The 12,094-nt window shown below is 37.9% G+C and overlaps 1 protein-coding gene across 1 annotated transcript in view; it reads left to right on the plus strand.

The window, feature by feature from the left end:
- Window positions 1-12,094, plus strand: part of ANOS1 (anosmin 1) — a 199,749-nt gene that overhangs the window by 97,089 nt on the left and 90,566 nt on the right. The window lies entirely within an intron of this gene.

Consider the following 12,094-nt stretch of genomic DNA (forward strand, 5'->3'; position numbering starts at 1 on the left):
TCAACATCACTCTTTTTGGGGTGAAGAGAGAATAAAATTAATATGAAAGTGAGGTTGTACACATTCCAAGTTTGGGTTAAAGGCCAAACAGGTTCTATTATAAATGGAGTTTTCCATCCATAACTAACATACATTCTCCACCATGGTGTTTCCTTTTAAGCATCTGAAAAGTTATGAATATGATGTCTAACTCATTAATCTGGAGCAGACCTACCACATAATGCCAAATTGAATGGGTTTGCTCAGGGATGCACTAATGTCTTAGAGGAGCTTTCATGTTGACAAAGCTGGGGTGATTTGATCTGGCAAGGGAGACAGGAAACATGAAAGTCCCCATGAGATTTGGCTCCCTGGTCTTTTCAAGAGCACACCATGCCTTCCTTGAGTTTGACATATCAGACAACCGAGCCACACAGATAGATATTAAGCTGTCAGTGTTACAAGCTCCTTCTATCAGAAGAGGATTAGTGTTGACACTGTTGCTGATTGGTCTCACTGCACAGACATGCTTCATTTTAGGTTCTCTCTTAGAACCTACTATAATCACTCACCTCGCCGACAAAGAGATGCATTTCTTGGAAACAATAAGCCAACAGCATATAGTTACCCATGACCTTCTTATATATTACTGATATAAACAATCTTGTTAAGCAAGAAGCAGATATTATAAATAAGACAGGCTTTTAAGTAGCTCTGTGAGATTTAACATAGGGACAAAGAGCAAAATCCCATTCCCCCTGTGATGTGTGCCGCATTTTATAAGGTCATTAGCACAGGAAAAAAGGACACCAGGCCACCCAACTTGGGAATACGATTGACATGGTTCTCCAAAACTACCAATCAAATGTTTTCTTAGGAGATGTGTGTTGTCAAGAAAATGTGTAGAAAAAAAATATATATGGAGATAAGGATCAGAGCTAGATGTGCATAAGCTTTTAAACATAGCACCAAGTGAGGGAAATCCTAATCTCCATTCAACTTGTCACAGAGGAGTTTTTTTTTTTAACCTTGCAGCACAGTGATGTCAGAATCATGCTGTGCAGATTCAATTCTGACTTTCACTGGGGAGACGGGCCTGGCTGTTTAAGCCCTTGGAATGCTGTGACTGGTAATTCCAGTTAAGTTACGCAAAATCTGATCTAATGAACACTTGAGATTCTGGACGCACAACATGGGTCCCCTTAATTCAGCCTGCAAAAGCTGGCTAATGGCTCTGCCAGGATTCTTGGGTTATTTTGATTACCTGGGGGTCAGTATTGGAGAAAGCTGAGCGGTGGGTTTGATAGTCTGCCAAAGGATATATACAGATGTCCTATAATCAGATTATAATTTAAAAAATTGTATGTGTGTGTTACAGTTTCTGGGTTGGAAATTACATGTACAGATAATATTTTCTAGCCCTCACTGATTTTTTAGCACTTTGATTAAATATGCACTTTTATTTTCACACAGAAAAAGCTGTCTTGTTATGTGTATCATTTTATTAAGTTGTCCATGCGCCAATACATTTCCCACTGAGGGTGAGTTTTTTGTGTCTTTAGGAAAATGTTCATGTGAGGATGTAAGCTTCCTCCTGTGAGGAAAGGACACCTACCCCTCCTTTCCTGCTCTGTCTTGGCAAAACACCAACATCAGTTTTCCTTCATTGGGCTTTTAATAAACACAGACTGATTCTGCTGCTTTTAGAATTCAGGTATGAATGTAGCCAGGGAGTGAACATACTACTGAAAGCCAATACACATGCCTTGCGGTAGTTTGCAACTGCAAAAGAAGTAGGTTCTATCCATCTCCTATCTTCCTTGCGAGGAACATTTTGCTTGGATGTTGTAAGAAAGATTTATCTAGTATAAAGGAGAGAGGGACAAAGTGGGTCTAAGAGGCAAACTGGACCACAGTGCCGAGTGACCTCGTTTCCTGTGTTTTGTAATTAGAGGTGATGGCAGAGAGGAAGGACAATTGGGATCCTTACAAAGTCACCCTGGAGCTTACCTGCGACTTCCAAGATGACTGAGGCTATGCTGGGTCCTCTACTTTAGGGTTTCCAAGGCTATGGGTAAACCACCAGTCTATACAGCCTATTAGAACTGACTTTGTAGAGCCTAAAAGATTCTAGGTTTTGTCTCTTTCTTCTTGAACAGTTGCTTGGGAAGACATATTATCTAGGTGGTATGAGGTTTCAGATCTGAAGCATTTGTCTTTAAATCTGTTTGTTCCTATAAGCCCATTGATAGGAACTTAAATTTTTTAATACTCTTTGCCCATATATTTATATCCATAATAGCTTTTTAATAATGCCAGCTAGAGAAAACTTGTGATTGAGATTTTAAATAATTTTAAGATTATTTTATGAATTTATTTTTAATTTTAACTTTAAAAAACACACTTAAGAAAGTTATGAGAACACTGCAAAGAACTTCCATATACTTTTCATGTAAATCAGGGTATTGCAAGCTCTCTGTCAAAGATTCGTAAATATTCTTTGCTGGCTTTGTCTTCTGTTGCAACTGCTCATCTCTGCTGCTATAGTGCAAAAGCAGCCACAGGCAATATGCAAATTAACAGGCATAGCTCTGTTCCAAGCAAACTTTATTTACAAAAACAAGAGATGGGCCACGTTTGGTCCCTGGTTTCTAGTTGCTTGACCCAGTCTAGACTTAGCAGTCGTTTTTCCTTTTCTTTTTGGCCATATTTGCTTCATCATATTCTCTCTCTCTGCATATACACAAATGTATAACGTATACATATAGACTATGTGTATATATACACACACATACACTTGTAATGATTTTTTTCCAACCATTTGAAAAGAAGATGCAGCCATCATGATTCTTTACCTCCAAGTAATTAAGCATGCACTTCTTAAGAACAAGTGCATTCTCTTAGTAACTACTAAGAGAATGGAATTATCAAATGTAAGTGATAACACTGATATAATACCATCATTTGATAATAAAATTATCAAGTGTAGGTGATTTAACATTGATGTAATACCAACGTCTAATCTATGGTTTATATTTAAACTTCACTGATTGTCCCGATAATGTTCTTTATAGCCTTATTTTGTCTGATTCAGGATCCAATTCATCATTATGTGTGGCATTTGTTGTCATGTATATTTAGTCTACTTTGGTCTGGAACCGTTCCTCAGTCTTTCTTTGTCTTTCAGGACATTGATATGTTTGAAGACTAGAGGCTAATTGCTTTGTAGATTGTTCAGTATTTCCTCTTGGTTAGATTCAGGTTCTCTATAATGGGCAGGAATCCTGGTGCTGTGAGATGCTGAGTCCTTGCTAGTGCATCCTTTCAGGGGACACCTGAGTTTGGTTTTGCTTTTTTCCCCCATTCTTGGAGGCAATGTCTTTGATCCTTTAGTTAAGGTGCACTCTGCTAGGTTTCTACACTGTAAAGTTAGCACTTTCTCTTCATAATTAGTATCTTTTAAATTTGAGCAGTGACCATGGGAATACTATTTGAAGTTTCAATACTGTACTAAAAATGCCATATTAGAAGATTGCGCTTGAAATATAAGAATGCAAAGAAGGTGTGCTTTGTCTTCCAGATAACAGAATTCCATGACTTTGTCTACTTCAAGAAACTTAATGATATGCATGATGGTATCATTTAAGTGAAAAAGAATTACATTGAGAGTATGGTTTTCTGATAATAACTACCTTGAGTAATTGCTTTCCTCTCATTTACTTATGTAGTTTCTAAACACTTCCCCTGAAACTCAAAGGACTCCCTTTGTTGTGAAAAAGTAGTTGTGATACAATGAGGCCCATGTTTCCTGATAAGCTTCGCAGTGAGAGACTCATTACCTTTCGGATGTTTCAGAGCAAGTTGATTTGTGATGTGAACAGTCTCAGGCCTGATGCTGTTGTGCTGGGCTGGCATGCTAATCCTCTGTGGTTGAGGCTGCAATGATTGTTCAACTGCACTTCAGAGGGCTGTCTGCCAAAAGATTTCATTATTTTGGCAAGACACAGTGTACTTTTCGACACACAGGATTGTAACAATTTCTATACAGTACCAATTTAGAGCTGGAGGGAGGCCATGAATACTTCTAAAGGCAGTAGGGTGCACATATTTTAGGAAATATATTTGGGAGAAAAAATACAGCTTTCCTCTAAAAAGCAGGTCTACAGCTTTTTAAATAAACTTGCTGCCATTAATTCAGAAAACAGAAATGGTCTTTGTAAACTTTTGTAGATAGCATTGTTATATGATATGAATGTATACCCATATAAAATAAAAAGTTGGAGGTGTTTTTTTTTATTTTTATTTTTTAGAACCCCAAGGCTTATTCCTTATATCTAGGCAATACTCCAGACAAAATTAAGTATAAAGCATTATTTGATTTTTTAATTATTCAACAGAAAATACTTTTGTGAAAGAACAGGTACTGTGCTCTGGTCTCAGGATATCCCTTCTCATTCCATGTTCTGGTCACACACAGATTATTACCACTCCACTCAATCTTAGCTTTTGGAAATGTGGGCAAAGAAATTTGGCACTTTAAAAAACAATTATTAGAACATGCTTGAGAGACTGGAATTAAGAGAAATTTGAATTTCTTTTCCAATTAAAAGGGAAAATGTAGGTAGGCATTAGGGAAGTATGAAAGAACTATAAAATAAAGTCTCCTTATTGGTCCTCTAGAAATGGAAGAGAACTAGATTCACTAAGTACCTACTATGTGTAGATACCTTAAAAGGTGGTCTTTATAAATTTCATTTGAAAAAAGTCCACCTGAGCAAGTATTTTTTCACTCTTTTATGTATCAGAAACCTATAGTTCAGAGAGGTTAAAATAAAACCTGAATGGGAAAAAATCATTTAGCATAAGGTAGATGAGGGATTCTCCTCTGGGTCAGTCCAAATCTAAAACTCAGTGCTCTTTCTGTTGCCTTCAGACTTGGCTAGAATCATGACTTTCTGAGTCCCTCACCTGAGAAGTGGCCTGACTTATCTATCCATTCAAGACTACTAAAGCCCAGCCACCAGAATTGCATCCATGAAGGCACACACATCTAAACATCAGTGCCTTCCCACCATATTGGAAACCTGTGGCTTATTCACACAGGTTATCAACATGCCACATGATCATTGTCACATTTCTCTACATCCAAACTCTTACATCCTCTAAGCTGGAGTGAAACTGTACATTCATGTCCAGTCCTAGGCAGAGCCATGGATCTAAACCCTACCACTTGGCCATTGCCTCTGTGAAAATGTTTCAGTTCTCAAATCTGGAAGCTGTATAGGGTTGGGTTCAATGATATGAGTGATATGTTGCCTCTCTAAAAATTCATTGTTTTCATATCATAACCCCTACAACAGTCTCTGGGACCTTGATCAATTGATAATTTCCTACTTCTTCTACATCTTCAATCATCCTGATCTTCAGTCAGACCTCCTCCATTTGATCCTTTTTTTTTTTCTGCCTACTAACATGTTCCAATCACCTCATTTTGAAGCACAAACACATAAAGAGAGAACAAAACAGATTAAAGAAAAAAAAACTTTAGTAAACCATGAAATCTCATACAGGTTGCCATTCTAGTTTTCGCATAGCCCAACTCCTAAAATTTTTGACACTCCAATTTAATTTTTTCTGTACCTCTTCTCTATCTGTATCTTCAATGTTTGCTTGTAAATGTACATGCTGCCTTGATCTTTCTAGAGACTGTAAGGTCCTTGAAGTCAGTCCCTTGTGTGGTTCATAGATTTAGCAGTGGACCCATCACTTAGCATGATACTGTGGTTATAGTTAGAACTTAGGAAATGGTTGTAAAAGGAATAAGTTAATGAAGAGAGAGAGACAAAAGAAACTTATAATGCCATCATTAACTTTAACCTTTATCCTAAACTGCATATCCACAATTTCAATAGCTTGTTGGACAACCTCCTTGTATGTTCCCTGGACACCTCTAACTCGTTGTGTTAAGCACTCAGTTCCATATCTTTCCCCATACTTGTTTCTCCTTCTTCCTTGATCTTGGTGACACCATGACTTCCCTTGAGATCTAGATTGGAAACTTTGGTGCCTTTCCCCATTTGATTTCTCTCATCCCCACTTCTCAAAACAATTGGTGACTATGTTGATGGGATTGCACTTCTATATTCCCTTTCATAGGTTAACATCCTTTTCCTCCTTTCACCCAATGTCCTCTGACACCCTGGTGGCATATTGACACTAGAAATGGCAGAGAGAAGATTGAAAGATGTTGTAAAGACTTTTGCTCTGGTTTAATTCACTGCAATGTCTCACCTCTCTAATCCATCCTCTATTCCAACACCCAAGTCTTCATAAACACAAGTTGGAGCAAACAGTTCATTCTGAGTGTGTCAGTGGCTCCTCATTGAATCCAAGGGCTATCCTTCCAGCCTTGTTTTCTGCTATGTGTTTTCTCCTACTAGGAATCACACACCACACTCCCCACTCCATACATTCAATATTATCCTCATCCCAAATTTACTTACAGCTGGTCAAATCCTAGTCACAGTCACCCTTCTTTTTTTTTTTTTTTTTTTTTTTTGAGACGGAGTCTCGCTCTGTCACCCAGGCTGGAGGGCAGTGGCGCGATCTCTGCTCACTGCAAGCTCCGCCTCCCAGGTTCACGCCATTGTCCTGCCTCAGTCTCCCGAGTAGCTGGGACTGCAGGCGCCCGCCACCACGCCCGGCTAGATTTTGGATTTTCAGTAGAGACGGGGTTTCACTGTGTTAGCCAGGATGGTCTCGATCTCCTGACCTCATGATCCACCTGCCTTGGCCTCCCAAAGTGCTGGGATTACAGGCGTGAGCCACCGCGCCTGGCCCACAGTCACCCTTCTAAGCTGATTTATGGGTCCCTAGTTCTATGAAGTTCTTTTCAATGATCCTCTATGAAAATACATATCCTTTTTTTTTTCATTTCTTATGACTTTTTTGTTTGTTTGTTTTATTTGTTTATTTATTTATTTATGAGATGGCAGCTCACTCTGTCACCCAGGCTGTAGTGTAGTGGCACAATTTCAGCTCACTGCAACTTCCAGCTCCCAGGTTCAAGCATTTCTCCCACCTCAACCTCCCAAGTAGCTGGGGTTACAGGTGCCTGCCACCACACCTGGCTAATTTTTGTATTTTTTGGTGGAGGCAGGGTTTCATCATGTTGGTTAGGCTAGTGTCGAACTCTCGACTTCAAATGATCTGCCCACCTCACCCTCCCAAAATGTTGGGATTACAGGCGTGAGCCACTGCGCCTGGCCAGCATTTGTTCTTAACTCATTTATTTTATGCTTCACTGATGCAGACTTACTTAACTATATATTTTTATCCCATAAGAGATTCTACACTCCCTCAGGGCAGAACGAATCATGCCGCATTTTCCCCCGTCTTGGTGACTAGATAAGTACTTCGTACATAGGAAATAATCCATATTTGTTGATTTAGCTAATTTGTTGCTAATTTGAACAGATTGAAATCTATGGACCTGCTGCTTGCTTTGTTTTAGCATGGGTTCTAGTCATTTAGCATAACCTGATCATGAGTTCTACTGGTTGATTATTGGACAATGTAAAATTTTGAATTTTGTGTGAACCTTTTTTGCTTTAGAATTTATTGTGATGGCTGTTTTGGTAAGAACATTTCTTCTGCTGTCCTTTTATGAAAGTGTTTGGTTAAATGTAAAGTATGGAATTTGGTGCTAAACTGGCCAGATGGTGATTCACCAAATTAGTATCCACAATTTCCTTGTTGATCAGTACTTCCACTCATGAGTTGGAGGTCTTTCTCTGTGACACGAAATAGTCTTATTGGTTGTGTTTATATGAAGATCTTGGAATGCGTAACACCTAGGGCATTCTGGAACTGAATCCCAGAGAGGTCTGAGAATATCATAGTTTACTAATCCCATGGATTTGCAAAGTACTTTTCAGTGTACAGATATCTTTTATATACATTGTCTCATGAATCCCTTATGCAAGTGGCATAAAGTGCTTTATCATGGAAAATACCCTTTCTTTGAGTGTGCTAAAGCATGGATTCAATCCCAATTGCCCCAGTCCCTCCCAGAGCCATTAGCTTTGTTTCCTTAACTTCTCTTAACTTCAATATTTCCTCTCTAAAATGTAAGAATAATTGCCTTTTTTTTTTTTTTTTTTTGAGACAGAGTCTTACTCTGTTACCCAGGCTGCAGAGTGCAGTGGTGTACTCTGTAGTCTCAAACTTCAAGGCTTAAGTGATCCTCCCACCTCAGCCTCCAGAATAGCTGGGACTACAGGTGCACACTGCCATGCCCAGCTAATTTTTTTTTTATTTTTAGTGGAGACAAAGTCTCACTATGTTGCCCAGTCTAGTCTTGAACTTCTGGGCTCAAGAGATCATCTAGTCTCAGCCTCCCAAAGTGCTGGGGTTACAGACGTGAGTCACCATTCCCAGCCAATAGTGCATAATTTTACATACTTCTATAGATGTGTTGTGATGAGGCTCCATTAGACAAACAGTTTTTAAAATGGTCCATAATCTGTAAAGTTTCTAGGTTAAGTAGAAACATACTTACTATCTACCTGCCAAATGATGACATATGCGATTAGCTCTCTCAATCTACATATTTTTCTTTGAAATTTAAAGTGTTTCTTCATTGGAATTGAAGCAGTAGCCTCGGAAGAAATGATTTTAGTCTATCATCCTAAAACTTGAAAGCTTAAAACCTTTGCTAAAAATATAAACTTTGGTTACTCTTTTGGATAGTTTTAGGTAGTACATGATCATGGTGCCTATATGAGTTTATGTAATAAATTCTAAAGCAATTGTCTCCTGGAAGTAGTATTTCTCTCATAGTCACTCCTCTTGTGGAAGAGAGATATGGGGTTGTCACACGGTAAACCCCAAAATTGGGGTTGTCTGGGAGGCCACATGGGTTCTTGGCTTCATGCAGGAAGGAATTCAAGAGCAAGGCTACAGAGTAAAGTGAAAGCAATTTTATTAAGAAATTAAAGGAATAAAAGGGTGGCTGTGCCATAGGCAGAGCAATGGCATGGGCTGCTTGACTGAGTAAACTTACCATTATTTCTAGATCATATGCTAAATAAAGGGTGGATTATATATGAATTTTCTGGCAAAGGGGTGGGGAATTCCCGGAACTGAGGGTTCCTCCCCTTTTTAGACCATATAGGGTAGCTTCTGGACATTGCCATGGCACTTGTAAACTGTCATGGCGCTGGTGGGAGTTTCTTTTAGCAAGCCAATGCCTTATTATTAGTGCATGATGAGCACATGGACAACCAGAGGTTGCTTTAATTTGCCATCTTGGTTTTGGTGGGTTTTGACTGGCTTCTTTACTGCGTCCTGTTTCATCAGTGGGGTCTTTGTGACCTGTATCTTGTGAAACTAGTCCTGCCGACCTCCTAGCTCATCCTGTGACTAAGAATGCCTAACCTCCTGATAATGCAGCCTAGCAGTTCTTGGCTTCATTTTGCCCAGCCCCTGTTCAAGATAGAGTCCTTCAGGTTCTAACACCTCTGGCAGGGCTGCAGTCTTTTGACATACTTTTTTTTCTTTTTAATTGCTTGGAAAAATGGAAGTTTTTTGTTCTACATGAAGTATGAGAGAAAGTGTATCATTGTCGTTTTCTCCTGCAACACTTTAGCTTTTGTTGAAATCTTTTTTTCTTACTGGCCAGAGTATTATAAAGAAATAGACTTTAGGCAAACTTATCCTGCAAACATTTACTCAGATGATCGTATATAGGTTGTGCTTGTCAGAGAGATTTCATGGAGGATTACTAAAAGAAGATGATGGCTGTCATTAATAACATTTTGAAAAATGTCTTTAGATACTGCTGATTGCTAGTTATTAGATCTGAAGCAGGAATGCAATTAAAATAGAGCTTTAAATGAATTACATATACTGATGCTAGACTTGGCAGAGCTTCTGGATTAATAGCAAAACAAGTGTGTTGTGCATTGCTTTGATTAGCATTCCAGAAATATGCCTGTTTTTGTAAATGGTATTTGTTTTGTATAAGATATTTGACTATTCTACAAGCTCTCAGGACAATGGTTATGTGGGATTATGGAGATTTCAAAGACTTGAGATTTTTTGTGCACCGATGTCTATGGTTGTGAAAATGCAACTGTGTACACATGTAGCAGCATGTTTTCATAATTTATATTTTTTGCAATGAGAGAAAACAAAAATCACTTGCTTATTTTCAGACACTGTTAGCCACATAGCATTTAACAGTTTCTTTATGGAATAAATGTTTGTTGAGTGTTTCTTGAGTGAAATGATAAAAGACTTAACTTGCAAGTGGCAAGAGTGTCATGCATTCATTTCAAATGGTCTTGAGGAAGAATTAGGTCTTAGCATACTTATTAAATAACTACTAAACATTTTTGCCTTGAAGCAAATGTCTAGAAAAAATAAGTAACAAGAGTTTTGAGGACAAAGCATTGATGTAGCCGTAGGAAACAAAAAACTGGTTCTTTAAGGGAATCATGAGATAAGTAAGTTAGGTAAGTTTTTAAACAATGTTTAATTTCTATTAAAATTGTTTTACTTTTATAATTACTATATTGGTGAAAATTTTGTTTTTGAACATGCTTGAGAGAAGTAAGCACTGTAACTTGGGACAGGCTCATATATGTCTTAGAAAAGAATTGTTAAAGAGCTCAAGTTTTTTTAAAAAAATTAAAATAATTAAAAATGTTCATATGCAACATTACTTATGAAATCTAAAATATTTTTATGAGAAATATACGTTCTTAATGACACTTATATGAAGCAAGAAAGAGACATTACTCCAAACAGTAATGGTCTGGGGATTGTTCACAGGCAGAGATTCAGCTACTTGCAAGGTAAGTCTTTGTCATTTCACTCAAGAAACATCCAACGAGCATTTATTCCATAAAGACACTGTTAAATGCAAACATCAAATTGATGGCAGTTCTTTTTAAAGTTTAGTAAGCATCAGAATTTTCAGTAGAACTTGTTAAAAAGAGATTCCTAGGCCCTGGTCCCAGAGATTCGGACTGTAGGTAGAGAATGTGGCCCATGAGTTTTCATTTCACACAAACTCCAAGGGGTGCCCATAATATCAGTAATTGATTGCACTTTGAGCATTATTGTTATAAAGAATTGACAGTTGGCACGGGGCAGTTGATTTCATACATATATTTGATTAAAAAATGGCAATAAATATTGAAAATTAACTTTCTTCATAGAGTCTTCCAGTGTATCTTCTAACTATATCTGTATTTTAAAACATGGAGGAGATTACTAGAAAATAGAGTGAAAAAGTAGTATTGCTTCACCATATATCCGGAATTCTACATTATACATGTCTGAAATGTAACTGAGAATTTTTTACTGTCATTGGAAAATTCGTCAATAATGAAATAGAAATAATATAGATAAAATAACCACGAATGTATGAGGGCTAGGGCTATGCCTATATTTAGATGACTGACATCTGACTATATATGACTATTAATGTTTAAAATTACAACTTGCATGAAATATAATTTTGAGAATCAAGTTTCCATGCATATGAATGTAACATTTTTTTTTTCAACCATGAGACCTGGCTACTATCAATCAGGCACACACAGACATCCCATACAGACATCCCATATGTACACACTATATATACTTTATTTTTATTTTTATTTTTGAGACAGAGTTTTGCTCCGTCACCCAGGCTGGAGTGCAGTGGCCCGAACTTGGCTCACTGCAACCTCCACCTCCTGGGTTAAAGCGATTCTTCTGCCTCAGTCTTCCGAGTAACTGGGACTACAGGCGGGCGCCACAATGCCAGGCTAATTTTTGTATTTTTTGGTAGAGCTGGGTTTCACTTTGTTGGCCAGGCTGATCTCAAACTCCTGGCCCCAAGTGATCTGCCCACCTCAGCCTCCCAAAGTGCTGGGATTACAGGCTTAAGCCACCACACCTGGCCTCAGACTATATATATTTTATATATCATGTATATATATAATATATATACTATGTATTAGTAATAAACTATATTATATGTGTATATAATTTGTTTATCCAGCAATCTTACTATTTATTGTTACAATCGTTCTTGAACCAATATTGGAGTCTGGCTAGTGTC

This window comes from Chlorocebus sabaeus, chromosome X, assembly GCF_047675955.1.
Source record: "Chlorocebus sabaeus isolate Y175 chromosome X, mChlSab1.0.hap1, whole genome shotgun sequence".
In the NCBI taxonomy this organism is placed as follows: Eukaryota; Metazoa; Chordata; class Mammalia; order Primates; family Cercopithecidae; genus Chlorocebus; species Chlorocebus sabaeus.